General features: G+C 35.2%; 1 protein-coding gene across 2 annotated transcripts in view; it reads right to left on the minus strand.

The window, feature by feature from the left end:
* Nucleotides 1-24,072, minus strand: part of IMMP2L (inner mitochondrial membrane peptidase subunit 2) — a 405,705-nt gene that overhangs the window by 59,545 nt on the left and 322,088 nt on the right. The gene's annotated exons all lie outside the window — the stretch shown is intronic.

Consider the following 24,072-nt stretch of genomic DNA (forward strand, 5'->3'; position numbering starts at 1 on the left):
GAGCAGTAGTGAAGGGAAGTCCTAGCTGTTTTGAAATGGCTCATCTTGAACTCATCATGCACACACTTTTACAGCCTGTCACATTTGCATATATTGCTAGGGAAGAACGCCCAGAAGTTATTTCCCTTATATAATTATGAAACAAGAGGATTTATAGGATAAACACGAAGTCCAGAATTCATGATTATATAGGAATGTCAGCAATTAGAATATTTTGTATCCTTTCAATTTTGATCACAACTAATTAAAATCCAATACAATGATGTTTCTTGCAATTTCCTTCTACAAGAGAGTTTTCTGGTAATTATAGGTTTGGATTTCCTAAAATTTAAGTAGCAGTCAGACAAAATTCATATGTTGTCACAGCAAATCAGTTTCAAAATACAACGAAGGTAAGGAAGTTTTCCTTTTCCAAAACAATACTGTGAATATAACACATTGTTTGAAAGTTAAAGAATATAATGCTATATGAGTGTTTACAACAAATTATTAAAAATATAATCAATTATTTTTCTTTACAATGGACATTATTTTATAAAATGTCCACATAAGAAGCCCTATATTCTCTGGAATTTTAGCAAGATAAATTGAGGATTGTTTCTACAACTGGAAAAGGTCATTTAAAGAATTCCAGCTAAAATGCTAGTGAAAATGTCTGTACTATCTAATTATTGTGTTAACTCTGGAAAATATTTCCTTTTACAGTTCAAAAAGGGAAACCACTGAGAGAAAAATTTGGCTTTACTTTTATACACACGGGACAAAGCTCAACCTGACCAGCTTTACAAAAGTTAAGCCTGATAATCTTATTGCCTTGAACTAAATTGACACTTATCTAAAATTTTTTTTAGTATGTCTACAAGAACAGCATTTCAAACTTTGTTTTTTAATTATTGTTTTTATTTTTTATCATTCTCCTTACAGTTATTTTGGCTGACGATAAAAGATCATTGCATTTTACCTGGACTGCTATGTATCTGTCATACCCTCCCCCCACCAAACACAAGAAGAGGTAGAAAAAGCTTTTTTCTTCATTTAGCAGTAGTCACACAAAGATAAAACCATACATTTGGAGTGAATTTCAAAAATGCATCTAAATAGATAGTTTTCAACATATTTGTTGCTTAAAAAAAAATAAAAATCAAGCTTTCTATTTTAAGAGGACAAGGGCTCAGTGCATTCTCCTCCATAACACATCTTACAGATCTTTCCTTGGCCTCTTGTATTACTTTTTCTTATTAGAAAAGAGCATGAATGACTCAGTGAGAGAATATAATAATTAGGATATGGTATAAAAGGGCAAGCAGAATCTGGAGGCACTCCACTTGTGCTTCCAGTCACTGCAACTACTGTCTGTTTCTCTGGCCACCAGAACAATTCATCTGTGCAATTAACCTTATGTCACCCTCCATTACTTATCTTTCCCTCCTCTAGTCACCTATTTTGACTTCTTGCTTGTGCCTTGCTTTTCACATGCCCATCTCTACTCAGCACTCTTCTGTCTTATCTTCCTCAGACATCTTTTGCTCACATTTCTTTTTTCCATCTTTGAATTTCCATTTTTAAATGGAAGTTTTTAAATTTTCATTTTTAAAATGTATGCATACAGTAAAAACAAAGGACCTCGAAATAGGATGCAAGCTATGTTTTACAGGCAGACTTTAAAAATTAGAATTGGTATAAAAGAAGATACAGTCAAGCCATGTAATTGCAAGGCAGTATCCTTGCATATTTCACTCTCCTATCCACCCTGCATGAACTTTGACTGTCACAAACAAAATCAGACTGTCAGCTGTCCCTTTTTCACCTAAGAAGAGTCAGTGCAGCGCTTTAAAAATGCAAAAAATTAAAAATACAGGATTTTTGCCTTGAAGATCATACAGCGAGAAATAGAAAAGGAAAAAAAAAAAGAAAGCAGGATGATGGGAAAGAACAGGCAAAACAAGAACTAAACACACAGGGAAAAATATGAGAATTTTTTTGGCAGCTGAATAGTACTGATAGTACTTGGAAATGAGAACAAATGGGGAAGTAAATAAGACCAAGCTGGAAGCCCACATTAGAAACAGAGAGAAGGATATGGATTTTGCAGGAAGATATTGATGGTGTTTTAAGTGTTTTATGAATATGGACTATGAAGTTTAAAAGGATATTCTACAATAATGTAACTCTCAACTGGACCAATTTTCCAAATTCATTCACAGTCAGTTTGACTGTGTTTGTTTCGATGAAAGCTTTTTTTCATCAAAGCCTCTCCCACTGTACTGCCCCCTCAATACAAACCCTGACCACTAAAAAAGGCTATGAATATTTCAAAGAGCTAAATGGCATGGATGGATTAATATTTTAATTCAAGTTATGCTTGCCTTTTATCAAGTTTTAACTTTGAACATAATAAATTCTGTTTAAAAAACCAAAGGCTTTCATATTCTATATTTTGCCTCCTTTTTCGTTATTTATTTTAAGTGTTTTTCTAAACACTAGAATGTTTATGGACGTAGCCAATGGCATGTCAAAAGCAGAGAATGAATCTAAGGTTGTATCCAACTTACTCCTCTGACAAGTTCAATCTAAACCAAAAAAATATTTTTTTTTTCCTTTGCCTACTTTAAACGTTTGTGCCAAAACTTTCTTTACTTTAAATGACAGATTCAGAGCACTGTACAGTATTTACCCCCCCCCCCCCAAAAAATATGAAGAAATATTTTTTGAGGCTCTGCTCTTTGTGACAGCTGAATTACATGGGTGTGGCCAGTGAATGCTACTGGGAGTACTGATGAACCTAAAATTTAACAGGACTGAGCGATTCACTCACCTCCTTTTGTGATATGATAACATTTATTTTCAGGAATTCATTGATAATAAAGTGCAGGCATGTCATCATATAAAACCAAAACAAGTTGATTAGGCTATCTGCCAACAAAGACTTTTGCACTTCAAATCAATTTGGACACACAGCTAAAATTTTCTAAACTTGAAAAAGGCAAAATTGAGCCACAGGAGTGTGAATTTTGCATTTCTATCACAGAAAGTTAATATTTCTGATAATATCCTTCAGAGAATATCTCTGTACTTTTTAAACTTAGTAACACTTTCTATTTTTATTGTGTTTCTTTCATTACATCATACTGGGTTCAGTTCATTCAATTCATTCATTGGCAACCTGGGCTGCATTAGACAAAGCACTGAGGGGATCCTTTCCCTGTGCTCAGCACCTGAGACACTCCTGCTGTGCTGGGCCCCTCCTGAGACAAGACAATGGACACACTGGAGTCCAAGGGAATGCTGTGAGGATAATTAGGAGATTGAAGAATCTCTCCTAAGAGACATTTGTTCTAAAACATAACAAAACTTTCTCCAGGCTGAACAGTTCCAGATCTCTCACCCTTCATCTTTCAACAGAAATTCTTACTTCAGGCAGAGGTAAATATGACATAAATGTGAAGCAGCACAGACTTCAGAGGAGCTGCAGAGATTTTTAAACAATAAAATTTCTGATTGGACTAAGACCAAGTATACTATCACTACGTTGTATTTCATCTTTCCCAGATATTTTTAACTCTGAAGTCTGTGCTAGAAATCCTGCTTTTGTGAGTTCTTAAAATATATCTCCCAGCTAAAGAATTGTACATGAATAATGTACAATAATTGATACATGTATCCTCCTGTATTAAAGAATATATAGCACTGACTTCTTGTTTGCAACTGTGAGTGCAAGACATTTCTGCAGCAAAAAAGTATTTTTAGAATAAAGACAAAAAGAAAAAAGAGATAACCTATTTTATCTTACAATGGCAGATTTCCAAACAGTGATATATACCTGTACACACCTAGAAACATAAATTATAATTGATTCATGAATCCTTTGCCTTTTCATAGTTCTTAGCATAGCAACAGAAACTCAGAGATATTCTGGGTTCACTAATTCTGACAGTTCTGTTCCACAGACTATAAAAACTTCCATTTAAGACAGCATTGTGGTTTGGCAGTCAGGAACTGAACACTGAGACTTGTTACATCCTACAAATTAGCACAGTAGGGTGGGTCACATTTGCCTGTGGTTTCTTCTGTCGAGTTTTTGTCTTGCTCAGGTCCCCCAAGTCATCAGACTGGCAGAAGAAGAAGCCTTGCATATATGGGCCCACAGCAGACACATCTGCCCATGGCCAAGGACAGCAATATGTGCCAATGATGCCAAAGTGTGTGACAGGAGGGGCTTTAGGGCACTGCAGCTCTCAGGGAAGCTGCCACCACAAGACATTCCCCAGCTTCAGTGCTTGTTTGCTGCTGTCCTTCTTCTCTGGTGTTGTCCTCTGGTGAAAATTACAGGTAGATCCCATGCTTGGAGAAAATGTATGCATTTAACAGCTGGCTGTAAAAATCAGGAAGACTTTAAGATTCTCTTTGTGTTTTTTAAGAAATTTTAAGTAGCAGTAGCACTTTCTTCCATTACACTGTATTCAAATTTGTTGCAAATTCTAGTGTCATCTTTCTAAATACAAATTTGCAAATTAATATCTGCTATTTGTGTGGAATACCTTGCCACTGGACTGTACACAGAGTACAGTGTGTATGAACAGGTACAGTGTACCACTTCCATTAGAGCTCTTGATCCTGAACTATTGTACAAAGGTCAGACTATAAAAAATGTAGTTATGTTCTCATAGCTCCCCATTCTGCTATAGATGTTCCTGCAGTAATCAGATATTTACTTTGCTGCTATACACTGAAAGGTCATTTGGAATCAGTATTGGATGCTGAGGTAGCTCATGCTGAGCTGGGCATGGTCTCAGGGAGTCAGATCAGACTCCTGCCAGCCCTGTCTTCTCCTCCCATCAAGAGCCCAACACAAAGGACTCTCCCACCTCCTTCAGTGTGGAATCACTATGTGAGTATTGCTTAGATGTAGATCTAAGCAGTAAAAGAGCAAGCTTGGCTTAAATATCTGTAGGTCACAGCTGTTATCTATATATTTCAACAATCTGTATTATTAAAAATAACATTGTTTGCTACTTGTTTACAAATATTTCTCACCATACTTCATGCAAGCACAAGGTGCATTAGCTTTCCCCAAAGTCATTTAAAAACAGAGGAGCAATAACAGCACGTGCAAGGGCAAGAATTTGACAAGAAAAATTTGACAAAAAAACATTGACAAGAAGAACGTTTAACACCAGGTTATCAGGTTCATCTTAAACAAACAGTGAAACTTTGTTTAAAATTAAATACAAAATGTGCAGAACATTTCAGCTTCTCTTGCACTTTGATAATTTAGGAGAAATAAAAGATTACTCTCAGACATTTCAGATGTAACAGCACATGCAAATATCAGTAAAAATAGGAAAACCCTGTATTTTCATCTGCCTTGCAAATATTTCCCTCATAATCATCAGGAATCTTTCCTGCATAGTCTTAAAGTCAAGTCTCTAATGTACATTCAAGTTTATTATGCAAGAGAAAAGAATCAAAATCCCCAGTAAAGGGTCTGAGGGTGGCAGTCGGTGACAAGTCTACACTGTAACACTTGCAAAACTGAAAATCTTGTTCTTGTCTGTTTTAAAAATGGAATTGTGCATGACACACAGAAGCCAGTAATTTTCCTCTATGCAGCATTCATGAGGCTTTCCCCACAGAAGTGCACATGGTTATGTGTGATACTAAGAAAGAAGCACAACGTTTGTGAAAGAAATATAAGGTAGATGGCCACAAATAATAATTTCTTCAGTAGTTCTTTGATATCACAAATTTAAAGCAGAAATATATAACCTACATTTCAACTTTTTAAAAGAGAACTATATATTTACTTCAAAGGGAAAAAAAAAAAACAAAAAAAAAAACCATACCAGAAATAAAATACCATGAATGATAATACAAAAAATAACTTCAGCTCAAAGAATTAATAAACTTCAACTCATGACAAACTCTATTTTGTAGTTTTCAATTTTACTTGCATATTTTCTAAAAATTCACACTATCCTTGTGTAATTCCGCTTTAAAAGAATGAAAAATAAAATTTAGAGAGCAAACAAGCATTTGTAGAGGTTTTTTCAAAAATAGGAAATGAATTCTTTTGCCTGGGAAACTCACTGTGAAACCTCAGGGTAAAAAGTAAAATCCTACAGCCACAGGACTATGCTAAAGGACTTGCTGTGGAATTCTCTGCAAATGAACTATACCCAAGGTATCATGAATACTTGCCCATCTATAACCCCAAAAGAATTGTAATTCAGGACATATAGATGAATAAGTTATGCTGTAGGTATTAAATAGCATTTTCATTGCTTTTTAAACCACTATTTCTTTAGGCACATTGTTTTATCTTTGGATCAATTGAGTAGGGACTTGCTGGAGAAAACATTTCCACAATTAATCTCATGTTTGTTTGGGCATAATTGCAAGCCATGAAACACTGGCTGAACATAATTAGCTCCTTTGCACTACTAATCCTAAACTTTTTTGTAGGAAAATACTGACTTGCCAGATGGTAAGAAACGTCATGCTATCTCACCAGCTGGGAAATCCGAGTTCAGGTTCACAGGCCACAGAACAACAATGATGGAAGGATACAGGGAGCCCCCAAGGGTAGACAGGGAAGACTGCCAGGCTATTCCTAAACAAGATATGATTCTTGCCTCTCTCATGATGAGATTTTTAACACAAGGAAGGCAGTTGGGTAGGAGACGAGCAAAGGCATGCAGTTAAAGAAGAGATCAGTCTAACTGCACTCAGCTCACAGAGGTGGTCATTAGATCACCACAGGTTGCTTATTCTTAGTTTTTTTCCTTTTTCTCCACTCCTGCTTTTATCTCTTTGCTTTCCCTCTCCTCTGCCTGGTTAGCCCCTCTGCTGCTACTATGGACAACAAAAATAACTTTTGCATGAAGAAGTATTCACCTCGGTGTACAGAAAACCAAACCAAACACACACACAAAAAAAGACAGATGAAAAATTTCTGCTAAACTAGCAGAGCTCAACAGAAGAGAATAGATTGCACTGCATATTTGTTCATTAACAATTTTTTGTTATGTTTTTCAAAACAAAAGGAGAACTTTGTGAGCCATTTCATTATTCATCCTTGTAGCTGGGGTTCTGTGCAGTTCTGTAGGGAAGGCAGCTCTAGCTGAGGCAGATGAGGGAAGAAAACTATAATCAAAAATCAAGGTACTTGTCCTGCAAATTAAAATTCCTGGCCTAAGCAGGACATTGAGCTTAAAATGTCTCAACTACATTCTGCAGCCAGAAACTAAAAAATCTAAATCAGGAGGGCTGAAACAGATTGAAACTTTCACTGAAAATCCTTCTGCCATTTTTATATTTCTTTAAGTTGCATGTTACCTTTTAAGGAAGGTAGGACTCAAACTGCTTCTTTAAGAAAGGTAAAAAAGGCTCCACGAGGGAACAGAGAGGCCAGCTGCTTCTAAAGGGCAGGAGAGCTGGAAGCTGAGGAAGACAGCACCTGGCTGGGCTGCCATGGAGAGGATGCTCTGGGCCAGAAAGTGCACTGAGGGAGCTGGAACACCCAGAAGTATAAAGACCAGCATAAGATCTATGTATCTCTTCATTTAAACATAATTTTAATCACAGATGGAAACTAGCAAACATATTGTTCCAAGTCACTGCAGGCCTTTAAAACAAATAGAAAAAGAGATTTCAAAAGGTTTCTTATCAGTATGATACAAAATCCTAAGTTCAGAAAAACATGCAGTGCAATGAGCTGCAAAAATCCTGAACAGAAAGTCATCAAGGCTCCTTGCCCAGGCTTAATTTAGTGTTCTCTTAGAGCTGATGAAGTTTGCACCTCAGTCTGCACAGGTGCACCTTTGTGACCTGCCTACAGGTGCCCTGCACACCACTGGAATGGAGGGGCACCTGTCAAACCTGGGCCAAGCTATGGCCCTGCTCTGTGTGTCTGGGAAGGGCTTGTTATATCTGTGGTGTTATCCTCAGAACAACAGCAACAATTCTACTAATAAAAATACATACAGATAAGGCCAATCTGCATTTTGTCACAAAAACTATCACTAAACTCCAAAACCTTGCTAGAGAACTAAGTTTTGCTAAAAAACAGCAGTATTTCATATTTTCCACAGTGATACAATTTAATCACTTCCACATTTAATCCTTTATCTTTTTCTACTATTTTGTATTCTATCACTGAAAATGCTTTTTCTTCAGCAAACCTGTGGTGAAGAAGAATATAAATTTTGCACTAGCAGCAGCAAGTAAATTAAAACACGGAAAGTTTTATGAATTAAATATGAAACTGGCTAATGCAATCAGTTCTGTACTATTTACATTATTTATTTTATTAAATTAATTTGACTGTAGCTAGGTTTCCAGGGTGGTAAGGTTTTCATATCAAAGACACAGTAGGACACTGTAAAGAGAAATGGCTTTGGAGCTGAGCAGAGAGCTTTAGGGAATCTGGCAAAGGGGACTGCTTGGGGTTTGGAGATATACACAATTTGGAAATTTTGGTACTTTGATAAGCAGGATGGTATCTTACAGTGTTGACATTTAATCTGTGAACACTGGGCTACAAGACTAACACCTAAAAGAAGAGAAGAAGCAATTCACACTTTCTCATGTCGTGATTTAAGTCTTTCTGTGAACTAAGACAGCACTGCAATGGCCATACAGCATTTCCATTTTGAAATCTCCTTTGATGCATTATCCCAAGGGATGCTGTAACAGATGGCTATTCAACACACATGGAGTCTCCCAACCCATCCGCCTTTATTCCCAGCTACACTTCAGAAACCAGGAAGGGAAAGTGTGAAAAAATGCTCTCAGTCCTACACCAGCAAGGGCTGGAAAATTCTGCTCCTGCATGCAAATCCCCTTTTCAATATTTTAAAGCATTCTACTCAGTACATATCACTTTTTAAAGATGATCTTGCAGAAGATATTTTTTTGTTCTTTGGAGATTGGCTGTTTGTAAACAAGCTGACTATTCACCCACCCACCCATCTACCCTTCTCCCTAACATAAACTTTTCAAAACACATTATATAGAAAATATTAAAGTCCCATTTCCTGTTAAATAATCGTTGAAAATATGTTGCTCATTTTTCCCATAAGAACTAATGGGACTGTCACAGCATTTCTTTTGAAAATAGGGAGGTCAGCTTTTTAAGCAATTTTCAAGGAACTGTAATCAGAATAAAGGGTTTTTCAAGTGGAAATAGAAAGTCACAGAAATATTTGAAAAAAAAGTCCACTGTGGGGAATAGAAGCCCAAGAATAGATGACTAAAAATTATGATATTTTTAATGTGTAATACATATGAATTCACTAATTTCTAAAGAATAAGAGTGGCCAAAGTAATCAGTATATTTGGAAACATCCCAGAGGAATATTATGTTAAGTTTTCTGGAATTATGGATAGTTATTTATGGAGATTTGGATAAATGTATCCCTATATACACAAATTTACTTCTTTTATGATTGTTTAAAATTGAAGAGGACCACAATTTTCTTTATATTTTCACAGCACTAGTACAGCAATGAAATAAATGTACGTTGTTCAATCTCACAGAATTAAAAGTGGGTGGATAAAGAGAGATCTGTAAGATGTTTGCAAAGCATCACACTAAAACTATTTCAGATTTTCTTGAAAACATGACTTGAAAGCTGTCTAAAAAAATCACAGACAAACTGTTGTATTAGATAGCAGCATACCCCAGTGGGGTATGTTGCTAAAGGAGTCAAGGGGGTCTATGTGGGATGGTTCTCTGGCCTCTGCTGCTGGGAACTTCAGTGAAATTTGTGTGGAGAACATAGGATCTCTACCTTGTATAAACACTGATTGCCATTGTATTTACATTTACAATCCTTCATTTGTTACAAAGTCATCTGTAATTGCTTGTTCTTATATAATTTATGCACGTTCAAAATAATTCCTTTATAAACAACAATAATTATTCATCAAAAATAAACCAGATTCATCAAAAATAAACCAGAACCTTCTTTCAAAATAGCAGCTAAGACTCTAATCAAGGAGGAGTCTCTCAATTGACTGCTGAGAATATGGAAAATTATCAAACCTGAGATCAAAGGACATCTGATCTTTTAAAAGGTCTGCCCTTCAAAGAGAAAAGGGGAAACTGTCAGCTACAACTGACAAGCACAGGCTGAAAAAAGCATCTGTGTACAGCAGAGAAACGAAGAACACTTAGAAATTACTGAGAAATCCCAAGCATTTTGGCTGCTGTAGTGCTAACAGTAAAAACCGACAAATTGTTACTGATGAATCCCAGTTAGTTATGAAGTAGCTGCTTCTGTATCCCAACATTAATATCAACCCTATGCCAAATGACAAGGAAGAACTAGGGGAATGAAAGCTAATTTTGAGTCTGTGTGTCAGCAGGGAGATCTGGGCACCTTCCAGCCTACTTTTCAAAGCAACTGTAAGACATGCAAAAACCCATTCTTATGGCCATGTGTATATAGACCTCAAGGAAACTGCAAAACTTCCACAGTGAATGACTGGAGACTGGGAGTACTCAAATTCCAGCTACAACCTCAGGTCAATGCACAGCTAAAAGCCTGAAGAGTCATGGTTAAAATCACCTCTCAAACTGCTTCGTGGTTTGTGTTTGATTATAAAGAATTCAAGCATGGTCACTGTTTATATATTATTATATATTAGAATTTATGTCTAATATCAGTTATTATAAGTTTTATAATGTATAGAAGATGTGTAGAACTTATAAAAAGAAGTTATCAACTTATTTGTTTTGTATTTTATTGTTCCCTAATTAAAAAAAACCAAAACATTGATGCCATTTTTGCAAGGTTGAGCACAAAGTAACATGCTTTGATTAGGCATCTGAACAGACAAGGCAAAGATTTTTTAAGAGAAACAAGAGCTCCCAAGGCAGGAATAAAGGCATAGCAGTACATGGGGAGAAGCAAAATCAAACAATGAAGTTGCACAACTGTGAAAAGCAGAAGTAGCTACAGCTCAGTGATATGCAACAAGAGCAGAGATGCTACAGAGAATTTTGCACCAAAAGTTGAGGAACTCTGACTTGACAAAGGGAAAAAATACAGACCAGTGGACATCAAGAATATCCATTCTATATGATGTAGGCTTTGGTTATTATTTTGTATATTGTTAAACCAAAGCAGTGTTTTAATAAGACTCAGGATAAGATATTTTTTCCTGACCTTTGACATTTGATATTACAGAAAAGGTTAACCATAACTTAGACTGCAAACAATATTACCTGAATTAGTTCAGCTAAGTTTCACAAGTTTAGAGTTCTAAATAATCTAGGAAAATGTGTCTAATTAAAGAAAGTGAATCTAATCTTATAACTGCATCACGTTTCCTCTGAAAAACAGACATAATTACTTTCTGAGAATAACTAGGAAAGTGCTAATCTAGAATAGAATCTAGAATTCCCTTCTGTCAGTAAATTGTAGAGTTTACTTGAAATGCAACAATAGCAATACAATTTTGCAGTTGTTTATGTCCATAAATGTCTACCTTTGCTACACTTAGCAGGGATAGATCTTCCCTACTTAGCACTAGTACCAGTAAAGCTGGAAAACTTCCTGCATGTGTGAACAGCTTGTCAGTGGGAAGGCTGACAGTGCCATAGAGGTGGAATTCCTCTCATCTGATGGGACCTGTGTAACCTAAATTAGTCACAGAGTGTCCTGGATTCTTCTAGGCACTTTTGGAGGATTATTCATCCAGCCATCTAAAAATCCCTCTTTTCAAGGAATGAATCACCTTCTAGAGGTGTCATAGGTTAAAAAATGATTATAGATGATTAGTTGAACTTAGTGTGGCAGCAAAGCAACACAGTGAAGCCAAAGCAGAAGCATGTGACACCCATAAATTACAAAATATAAACCAAGATATAATTATTATGCTTTGTCTGCAAACCAAGAGTAATTCACCAAAAAAGTGTAACCAGCAGCAGTATGTCCTTGGTGGTTCTAAGAATGTGTAGCCAGACACAGTGTCCATGCATTTCACATAAGTATGCCAGCAACACGACCACCAAAGGTGCAAACAGTGGACATCAGACACAGGAGATACCAAGGACAATCAAATTGAAAAATATTATTAAAACTAGTCCCAATATTTACTGGGAATAATAGATTATTGTGCAATATCACCAGAATTAAAATCAAGATTGCAATTAGAATAGAAATAATATTTCAGTTGGAAGGGATCTGCAACAACCACCAAGTTCTATTGCCTGACCACTTCTGGGCTGACCAAAGGTTATTGAGAAGGTTCTACAAATGTCTCTTAAATACTTAAATGTCAGATTTAACTCCCAAATAGCATAAAAGCATCAATCACAAGGAGAAAATACGGAGAAGAAGGAAGAAAAGCCCATTAAATAACTATAAACAATAACAGTTTTGTGTACTCATTGCTGATGGTTAATAACATGTAAAATGAACTTCATCAGCATTAAGTGTGCTGTTAATGAATGAGTTTTGTAACATTTTTGTTTACAATTTGAAACTCTTATGATGTGTCAGTCTATAAAATATATCACAACTATCTCCAATTCAGTGGAAAATATCAACATACATACGTGTATTTGAATCTGGACACATATAAAGCTGCAGCAGCTCTTGACAAGAAAAGTTGCTGCAAGCTTACCTTACTGGAGAATTTGATATTTTTTAATATCAATATATAACTTTAAATATTCAAAAACATTTAAAACTCACAGTATAAGATATGAGACCTTCCTTATGTTTATAATTTTTATACAACAGCCAGATTAGATCAGTGTATAAAATTTCAGTCTATGATAAAAGTAACCATTGAACCATAGAACATTTCCATTTGGAAGGAATACCCACGAGGATAACTTTCCTGACTCCACACAGGGCCACCTCAAAGTTAACCCATATAAACCCAGAGCATTGTCCAAATGGCTGAACAGCTAAAGGTTTGCAGCCACACTCCCTTTTTCTTGGTTGCAGGTTCCAGCAACTGACTATTCTCTTAATGAGAAGTCATTCCCTAACACCAGAAATAACCTTCACCTGCTGCAACTTCAAGCCATTCCCTCACATGCATTATTTGTGTAAGAATAGGAATGTTTAGAAGTTTGCTAAATAGAATGAAGAAGATTATTAAAAGGTATACTTCTCCATTGTAACCTCATATTAGTGAAAGGTGAAAGCAAATCTAGGAAAAACTGATTATCTGCCAACATTTGCAAACCTAATTGAGTTTGGACAAATCTGAAGGACATCTCCAGGTATTCACACAGTCCTAGATAAAATGTCTTTTCTATCAGAACATGTCATATTTAGAGATAAATAGATTAAAATTACCAATATTGAAATAAAATTTTAAACACTGTGGCATTTATTTTTAAGGTTTTAGAAGATAAGCAAAAACCAAAAAGCTGAAAATACAGCATTTTATATTTTTCTAAAATGTTGCAACTACTTATCTTCCAGTAACAGATTTTTTTGCAAAGCTTCTTAATTTTTTACCAAGCAACATTGCCTCTCATTTTCATTCTATTAGGAAGCACACTTTTTAATTCTAAACTAAATTCCAATAGAAAACATTTTCCAATATATGTAAATCCTGCATTATCATACTGTGCATTGTTAAATACTGTTTCAGTAGATCTTGTAAAACTGCAGCACTGGCACCATAAACCTCTTCAATACTACTGAGATAAATAAATCTCTGGAGAAGGCAAAATGTTCTTTTCTATTGCAGGAAATAGGGAAGTATACTAAACTTCAGAACTGAGATTTTGTTTCAGAAAATGCAAAGTGCCTACTTTCACTATCAGCTAAGATAAAGGTTTGGTATGAATCATGTGCACTTTAAACAGCACTGACAAGAACAATGTATTATTAAGCATTGAACTCTGCCACAGCAAATAATATTTATCTGACAAAATATAACAAGTGACTGACATTTTCTATATTAATGTCATGTTTCATCATTTTAGAAAATTTATTTTCCTAATTCCTTCAGAGTGCCCAAGGTGTTTGAAGCTTTAGCAGATGCATGACATACACCCTCTGTTCATAACTTCTCATGGACTGACTCACACTCAGGGAATCAAATGTAAATGATACAATAAAGAGGAAATGAAAAAATAGTATAAATATCTGTAGTGTGAAGTCATGATGCAAAGACAAAAATTAATTATTCAGACAGAATTTAGTGGAATAAGCTAAGAACTATAGGCAGTATTTGAAAGTTAGCCCACAGGTCCCCCAGACTTCTTAAAACTCCTAAAAATAGTGAATTCCTAATCCAAACAACTGAGAACTGCTACTTCCATTAGGAAGAATAAGAACAGTTCCTCAAGAGACAGACAACTAAGGTTGAGACTTTCTGTGCTTAAGGATATGAGACTGAAAACTGTCTGTGCTTCCATTTCAGCAATGCATGAAATTCACTGAAAAATAAAAAAAAAAAAAGTCTTTTCTTTAGTTACTGGACAAAGAAGGACAGGTGAAAATAGGGAAGAGAAGGAAACAGAAGCACAGGGGAAAAAAGTAAAAAGTGGATTAGGGTTTTTTCACAAATGTAGGTCTTGAGAGTGGGTCTTACATTCTTCAGTAAATATAATGAACTTCATTGGAAGATTCCTGAACTGAAAGAATCATACATGCAGCAAATTACTGAAAGCTAGACCTCTCATTAAATGGCATTTTGAAATTACAGACTTCAATGCACATCATATCTTATGTTTCTATTCTTTATAAAACACTTTTGCACAATATTTTTTGAAACAGCTGTGCTGGTTTTGCATTAATTGAGTTTAGGTGAAGAGGGAATGAGCCCAGCCACGAAAGTGATGTTCTAAGAAAAGCTGCTAACAGGTTCCTCCATGCCCATGCATACAACAGCATATTTTGATCTTTTGGTTAGTCCTTCTCAAGCATTTTTAGCTTATCAATATTCTCTTCCCAACTACAAAAATAGCACATACACATTTCAGATGCTTGTCTTGGGACATTCTATTACCCTGCACTTGAAAGCAGACTCTGGGAATTTGACAAATGTGTCAAAACAACCAAGAGTGAAATCATTACATGTATAGATACCCATATATTTACTGCAAGATTAATGTGGAAGAAAGGTGCTAATTTGAGAATTGTCAAGTGTCAGCTCCACAAAAAGGTAGAGAACACACATTAGCAATGCCAAATCTATATAAAGTTTACACTCTCTAGAGCACACAGGAATTGCTACATTCAGTAATGAAATCTAGTTCAATATTTGCAGTGTTTTGTTTCTTTGTCTTTTCTGCAGAGAAGCCTTAAAGCATAACATGATATTAGTTTTATATTTTTGATGATCTTGAAAGTTTTGTATGAACTCAGTTCAGAGAACAGATTATTAAACAAGAAAATATCTTCAGCATGAAATATCTTTCAATCATATAATCTTTTACATCTTTTATATATGAGGAAAATGTTTCAAAACACGCTATGCCTCTCACACAGGTTTTTGATGGTTTTGTCAGTTTGCTTGTTTTCCTGCAGTGAAATCCCTTGCACTCATTTTCACCATCCTTTCAACATACCTTCTTTGGTTACACTATCTGAAATGTCTGGCTTTGTGCTCTTACTAAATACACAGTCCTGAAGGGCTGTGCAACTGCCTACTCACACTGCAGCAGCACTGATCTCAGTCAGGATGCTCTTTCAAGGGCTTTGAAATGCCTTGAAATAGAGAAGGTATTATACAAAAGCAAACTCTTTTCTATTTTATCCATGTAAACAGAAATCTATAGTGTCTTCTGCTGTGAGCTAACAAAGGCTGCTGCATGACAGACAAAATGCAATTCAGGAGACACACCATGAGAGTAATCCTTTCAAATGCATCTACGATTGTTCAGATGATCAAGAAAAAATGTGGCCATGAGTATTCATACAGTTTATTAAAAAAAAAAAAAAGTTAGGATGAGTAAAATATTAAATTAGATGAGATCGTATGGGGTTTGAAAGACATTATTGTACTAAATACCAAACAATTCTGCAAACCTTACCATAGTCTGTGACTAAATATGAAAAAGTGTCCATTGATAGAAAAAATTAGGAGTGAAAATATAACAAAAAAACATAATCAAATTGAAAAAAGAGATTTGTTTTATGACAATTAAAATTTTTAAATTTAAAAGCAAAGCAAAACAAAAAAACCAAAGACATTTTTCCTAAGAGGCTCTCTGTGCATTTTATTCAGGTAGCCTAATAAAAGTTGTTACTTTTAGCAATTACTTTTCCTCTTTACATAACTGGATTAGCAATGCCACACTAAGTGTATTTCTGGTGAATTACCCAGAGCCCCAAGAGACTTTTCAGTTTATTGTTTCATGCTTCAAATTGTACCTATCTAGCAAATGCATTTGCAATTTGCTGGCTATTTTCAATTTCAGCTTGCGATACACAGAGGCTGTGAATTATAACAAACAGTTCAGAAACTACAAGCCTTTTTCACATACACAGCTGAGAAAAAGGAATTCCATTTATGGTATGCAATCCTTTTTTAGTGTTAAAACATGAGGTCAATTATGAGTTTTAGAATCAGCCCCAGCTGCTGGGAGGTGTTCCTCACTTGCAAAGAGCTGCTTCTGACTGTGGTGGTTTGATGGACAGGTTGGTTCTTCTTATACAAATGGAAAGATCAGCTCTGATGATTTATTTAGCATTTATGTGCCACAAAACAACACCAGAATAACAGAGGGAATGTTTAAATATGACCCAGGAATAAGAATCTCCTGGTGCATGGTTGTATGACAAAGACAAGATCTCTTTCTCTGCAAACATTGCCAGCCTGGACAGATGGAGCGTGGCAGGGGCTGGAGGAAGGCACTGCTGGGAGAGCTGTGTGCTGTCCCTTGCTGGGGACAGTCTGTGGCCATAAGTCTGCAGCACAGCACCAGCAGGAAAATCCTGCTGGGGGATGAAGTCCTGACATCAGTGACCCTGGCAAAACTCCCAAAGACAATATTTTCCCAAGTTTTTAATATGTTAACATATTTTACAAACCAGATACAAGATATACCCACCCTATCTTACCAAAGGTTTGGGGATTTTTTACCTGACTTAGCTATTGCAAATGTCCCAGACCTCAAGGAGGTATATAATTTTTTTTAAAAGTGGAATGTATCCTTATATCTATATAGAAGAAAAAAATGAATGCAGAGTTCTCTAAGAGATTGCTTAATGCCATTGCTGTGCTGTTACTGAAAGCCTTGCTAATATGAATTCTAATTTAGATTTTTACCAAAATTTCAAAATAATGAAAAGAATATGTATCTTTTGTCCTATTCCAAATTCAATGAAACATGTTACTTTATTGCAGTGAAGACACAAAACCTAAAGCTACCTGTCTTAGTGCTTTGTAATGCTTATTCTATGAAAAGTTTAAATTAGTCTCCAGAAAGCTGGCACCATTCCATTTTAAAGCTATAATTTAATTCTTTACTTCAAAACCTATAAGAAGCATCTCTATTAATTTTTTCATAGGAAACTTTGATAGATTTAGTCCCTTATGAATCTCATTTAAAAATACATGCATTTAAATGCCAATTGGGACTTTCTCTAGAGAGCTAAGTATAAAGGTTTTAGAGTGGAATTCAGAAAGAAGAATAAAGTTAATGTTTTTACTCCCAAGGTAACTGAATCTTTCCCAGATATTACTGGCATGTTCTACTATGTCTGCTTCTGGTAAACAGATCTATTTCTCCTTAGATTATAGAGTTTACTTTTCAGAAAAAGAACCCAGGTATTCTGACAAGGAAAAAGCCTCTGAAGAATAATCAAACCTTATTTTATCCACTGTATCAATGCTTTGTTGAACCTATTATCACTACTTTTTGTTTCACTAGTCTTGGTTTCTGCAGCAAGACAGAGCACAAGACCATAATGATCAATAATAAAACTAGCACATGTAGCAGCATATTATTAAGTCCCATTGAAAAAAGGAATATAATTTGAAATAGAGATTATACTGATGTTGTTTAATAAGTTCATTTTACATTGATATTTATCACTGAGTTGGAAGAATGAATTCACTGGGCTTTTTACATTACAAGCGTGCTAGTTCTTTAATTGTGCATAATAAATCACAATAGATCAATCATTAAATCTTGGATTTTGTAAAAATAGTATGTCTGCTCTGACCTCAAATTTTTGACCAAAAAAGGGGGAAAAATTCAGATTTGAAATACTAGAAGAAATTGCATTTACAAACATGAGATACCTAGAGGTAAGATTACTCAAATAATATTTGTGCTTTTTAAAAAACAATTACTTTATAATGTACCATCTGTCTAGCCTATCTCCACTTTTCAGTCTCTGTAGAATTTATCACAGGAAAAGATATAAACATCTATTTTAAAATTTCTTTGTATTTTAATATTTTTCCTTTTGCTTTTAACTTGTGTGCAAACATCATTGAATAAGTGCATGTTCTCTTTTCCTCTATAACCCTGGTTTCTTCAGTGTACCAAGAATCCCAGATTTATGCTGGTAGGATAAAAGCTAATTGTAGAGGTTAGGTTTGGTTTCACAGGATTTGCCTCTCAGGTTATAATTTCAAAGGCCCAGTGTGCTGTTAGGGCCAGAGCTCTTTTTGATGGATAAACCCCTAATAGCTTGAGACATAGTAGCAGGGGTAAAACTAAGGTTACTATGCTGTTCTACTGCAGGTAGTGTGAGATTCACTGAAAAATTTGCAAGTCAGGGAGAATGCGAAAGCTCAGCTGGCAGCTGATATTTTTTTTCCCTCTCTGTGAAGTCTGCAGCTTTTTTCTATATATAAGCAATCTATTTGAATGTGATGAAGCACCAAGGTTTCTCACACTTAAAGACAAGTGATAAATTGAAATGACATGGCTCTGTTGCTAGTTTACTGCTGAAGTAATCCAAATACCTTTTTAGTTTTTGTTACTGTCAAATTAATTTGTGTAAAATGCGCCAGGAGAGAACTCTAAAAGCAAACCAGGGAAGACAGATATCCCATTATAATCTTCTATTTTATTTTATAATCTTCTGCTGCATGACTTACCTCAAGATGCAGTACTTCCTGAAACTTCAAACTAAAACACAGATGTAAAATAAGCCTTCCATACAAACCACACTGCATGCAACTGCAAATACAAATTATCAAGACAGTATCTTTATTATTTTCTTTTTTAAGAATATAGTTAAAACATGAGATGAATGCTACAACAGAAATACAAGGTTTTCTTCTACTGTTATGTGAGTTGCATCTTTTTCTATGCACATTGCAAAGCACACAGTTTTGAACAAATTTGGAAGGGAAGAGTGAATATTATATAAGGGAAGAGAAAGAGCTTTTTGATACAAACTTTGTTTCTAACTTATGTAGTAAAATCCATTTCTTGAACAAGTTTCCCCTGTACAAACACACCTGTTTTACACTGGTATGTGCACTACTAATGGTGCTAGTAGTGCACTCAGCAGTATAAGGATACAGTGAACTGTAGACTTTAAACAAATGCATTTGCCATGGCTGCTTCTTGAAACTGAGATGCTGTGACAACAGAAAAGTACTTATGAAAGATTTACAGGAAAACTCTCTCAGAGAACCTAATGGTAGGAAGATTAAGACAGTTCTGAATGGGATCCAAAGTGAATAAAGGACCTTTCTTCCTAACTCACATCATTACATGTAAACATGAAGAATTTATTCTTCATTAGCATTTTTTGTCTTGTTCAATCTAAAAATTTTCATTCAAAAGCTAATTGCTTTGTAATACTATCAAGCTCTTTAATTGGAAATACAATGGTTTCTTTGAAAATTGATGCAAACAAAAATTCACTCTGATATTACAAATATTTTAATAACTGTGAAAATTAGATTTATTCTTAACATGTCTCCACTCACTAAGTATAATCAGATCTTATATTAACTAAGGAATGTTTTGAATTGATGCTTTCACTGATGCATGCAGAACTCTGAGGGCCTCTCAAATTCCTCTGACAATACATAAGGCTTAACAGCATATCTGAGTAAAGATATCAAAAATATGAAACAGTTTCTGAAGTGCTGTACTACAGGACTTACTAGAAAACCATGCATGCCTGAGAGAAAACAGTATATTGAGCTTGTCAGAGAGGAGAGTTATATCTCTTCACAGCTTGAGGATACAGAGGACACAGCAGAACGTTTGGGGGAGCATGGCTAATTTCACTCCAAAGTGCATGTTCATTTTTTTACTACTCAGTCTGGAAGAGTAACACAGGTATTTCTGACTTATTCTATGTGTGGAAACCTGCATTACCAGCATTTTGAAGCACAAATTTCAATTGCTGTCTCATGGTTGTGACAGAATTATTTGAGTCTTGAAAAAAAATGGATCTTGGAATGCCTGTGTCTAATCACTAAAATTGTAAAAAACATCATCTGGTGTGCTCCTTCTACCTGCCAAAGCCTCTGAAATGTGAAGGTGATCATTACATTTAGGTGGAGCTATACCCTGCCAAAGAGCAGTCATGGAGAATTTTGTAGGTAGTCACTTCTTGTGATCCCTCTCCTTTTTCAGTGTATTACATCTTGTTTTGGTCACAGGCTTCCCCTGGCTTTCATTAGAGGTAGTGTGTATGTGGCCAAAATTCAGTGCTGGATACCAGTTCCACATCTGTTACAGAGTAGTCCAGAGTCTGTTATTTTGGCATCTAAATGATGCAAATCCTGGTTTTTAATAAGTTGCAAATTAAACCAGAATTTTCATTTGCACAAAATGAAAATATGTGAATATGATTGGGTATAATACAGAATTGAAAATACTGAACTGCAAAAATGATAGTATTTTTAAACTTTCTGCTATTGCTTTCATGCATTTTTAGTGGAAGGAACATGAGCTTTTGGCTTTAGAATTTCTGACTGGCTAAACTACAAAAAATCTGAGTCCTTCTAAGGTGATCCAAAAGAAAAATTAGGAAGGTTTGTAGCTGTTTGCTTTCCTATCTTGGTTGTGTACCAAGTCAAAGCTATATACTACAAATAAAAACTCTGGCAGTGTTGACTAAAGATTTTAAAAAGCTCCAACCACTTTGCTTAAGTACCCCTACACATACATTAATCCAATGGCTGTAAAGTCATTGTGGAGACTACTTACTATGCTCTTAAGAAACAACATGGAGTGACTTGTCCAAAAATAATTCATTTTACCATCAGAGAATACTGAAAAACTTTTTTTCTTATTAGTTTAACTGATGCTACACGGATTTTTCCTACTAAAATTGTGTGTCTTCCCCCAGAAGTGGAAGTGCAATTTTGAAGAATTGTAAATTTGTCTTTTCCTTCTTTCTGCCTCATTCTTTCTAATTATTGATCAATTTTTGATCAATGACCCATGATTTAGAGTGTAAATTGTTAATCATCTTCAGATTTATATATTTGCTAGGAAAGAAATATTAGATTTTGTCATCATATCATGTTAACTACCACTGTTTCCTTCTACTCTCCTTTTAACAAGTGATATCTCACAAATATGAGGTGTACTATTTAATAACCCTCAAAGCTTGAAATCTGGTCTCCCAGCTTCAAGAAGATATATATTGCATGGAAGAAGAGATAGCACTGGTAAAAGTTCTAATACATACATATTTCAGAACAGCATTCCTTAAAATTTTATTGGGGTAGATTACCTGGGGTAAAAACAAAATTTTCAAATGAGAAAATGTGATATTGAATAAGAGATCTGGCAGCTTGCAGTCATGGTTATCAAGGTTCACAACCAAGAGTTTACATGGGAGTTGCCCTCATGACCACAGAGGGCTGATGATCACATGAGAGGAGATTTCAGTTTTGCATCACATGCAATCAAACACATTTTCAATAATTCCATCTGGACATGCGACATAAATGGTGCATATGTGAAAGAAAAAACTCTGTGTATTAGCTACAGAGGAACTACCATGGAGTTATTGTTACTTCATGCTGCTAATAATAATAATAATAATAAGTTTTCCTGTGATACAGAACTCCTTTCTAAATCTCCAGACTGACAAGACAGGAACTAAAACTGTGCTGGTTCCTGAACCTGACATTGAGTTGCAGGAGCTCTTAATTAAAATCTACATAAAATTTCAAACCCTAATAGATGCTAATCTGCAGTGCCCAAATCCTCAGAGCAGGTAAATTAGAAGAACTATACCCAACTTTAATTAAGTAACATTATCTCAAATACCAATCAAGGGAAGAGGAATATATTTTATGATTTGTTTTTTAAACATATTTGTTACTCTGTTAGTAGGCATTATCCCTCTCTCCAAATGCAACATTCTATGGGAATTATCCCTGAAGAATTATTCTTACTTGTCTCTCATGCAGTGAAAGAGAGAACAAACAACTTTAAAATTCTGCTATCAACCTGAATGTTGCTCTGACAAGACAACAATTATGTTCATCAGAAAACTATTTCTATACTTTTATAGTTTGAAATTTTAAAAAAAAAAAATCTGTCCATTACAATTGTATTTTTCAAAAAAAGCCCACACAGTTTGGAAAATGCTCTGATTGCTTGGATAACAATCAGGAATTAAATTATTGAACAGCAAAAGTTCTGTTTAATTAAAAATGTCATTTATTACTGAATCAGCTGTCAACACCAGAATGAGCAGAATGATTCAGTTTGAACTGGGGTCCTTAATTTATTAAGTCTTTCAAAATAAGAGAGAGAGAAACAATATAAACGAGAGAAGCAGTCTGAAACATGCAGGCCCTTGACTTTACTAAGATCCTATAAACATATTTTAAAAATAAAAGTTTGCAAGATCAGGATCCTAGTCCAAACCAGATTTAGCTCAAATAAAATATTGTTATTTGTTCCATAACCCACCTATAAAGTTTGCGGTACAGCTTAAAAAAAAAAAAAAAAAAAGCGTTCACTGCTCAATTTTTCTTCTCAGGCTGGACTTTAGGAAAATATCCTATGATATCTAGTATATTTTCCAAACTATTCATTTTAGAAAATAGGGAATATAAATAAAGGCTTGCAAAGAAACATTTGTACAATCTAAAATGCAATTTGATGTCCTTGATAATCCTCTGAGACACTGCAGCAATAGAAAAGTAAATTTACTATATTCTCTCTCTTAATAAATGTGATTCCATCAGTGTTAACACATAACTTCTGTCAGTTTAGTGTTCTATGTGCTAAATAAAAGAATTTACTGATAGGAAGTGACATCTGGAGATTACCTTGTCTAAATTCCTACACAGGAGGAGTCAGCCAAATCAGGTTGCTCAGGGCTCTCCAAAATCTCTATCTCCAAAAATTGAGATCTTCCTACCTTTTTCAATAATCAATGCATGACTTTGCCACAGTGAAAAAAGAAAATAAAGATCTTGATGTCTGTTCAGAACTTCCAGTGCTGTGCCTGCTGTCCCCTGTCTCCTCTGTGTCTCAGAGGGGTCTGGCCCTGCCATCCCCATGCACTGTGCAGAGCTGAGATCTCTCCTTGCAGCTTTCCCCACCCAAGGCTGAGTAAACCTTGTCCTTGAAGCTGCCCATGCTGTGCTAATGGTGTGCTACAGGTCTGTCCAGGAGCCTCCACAGGGCTCATTGCCAGCTCCACTGCAGGGAACCCCCAAAGCACACTGACTGCACACGCACCCAGGGATGGAAAACAAGACTTCCCTCAAGTAACCCACAGGAGTACTGGTACACTACTCATCATGTTTCAGTAATGTTTTGCTTCTAAATGAAATAAACCTACACTTGTAAATAAATACATACTCATTGGTTTGCACATTCACTGCCACACAAATACACATTTAACTTTCCAATTTGATGTGCAATCATAAAACAAGGTGCCAGAGTACAATAGTCTTATTTAATGATTGAGACTTTTTATGACATGAGTACTTATTACACAAAAGCATGTATCTTATCCAAAAATGGAATCAGGTAAATAAAAATTCCCTACAATTCTGTGAACTAAAATTTAGAACTTTTGTTTAGTAATCGCTGATTACTAAATTTTGACAATACTAAGCTTTGACAATTACTAAGCTTTGACAATAATCCATGTCCAAGGGAGTAAAAATATAAAGAAATAAATACACTAAGTA

This window comes from Oenanthe melanoleuca, chromosome 1A (genome assembly GCF_029582105.1).
Source record: "Oenanthe melanoleuca isolate GR-GAL-2019-014 chromosome 1A, OMel1.0, whole genome shotgun sequence".
Classification (NCBI taxonomy): Eukaryota; Metazoa; Chordata; class Aves; order Passeriformes; family Muscicapidae; genus Oenanthe; species Oenanthe melanoleuca.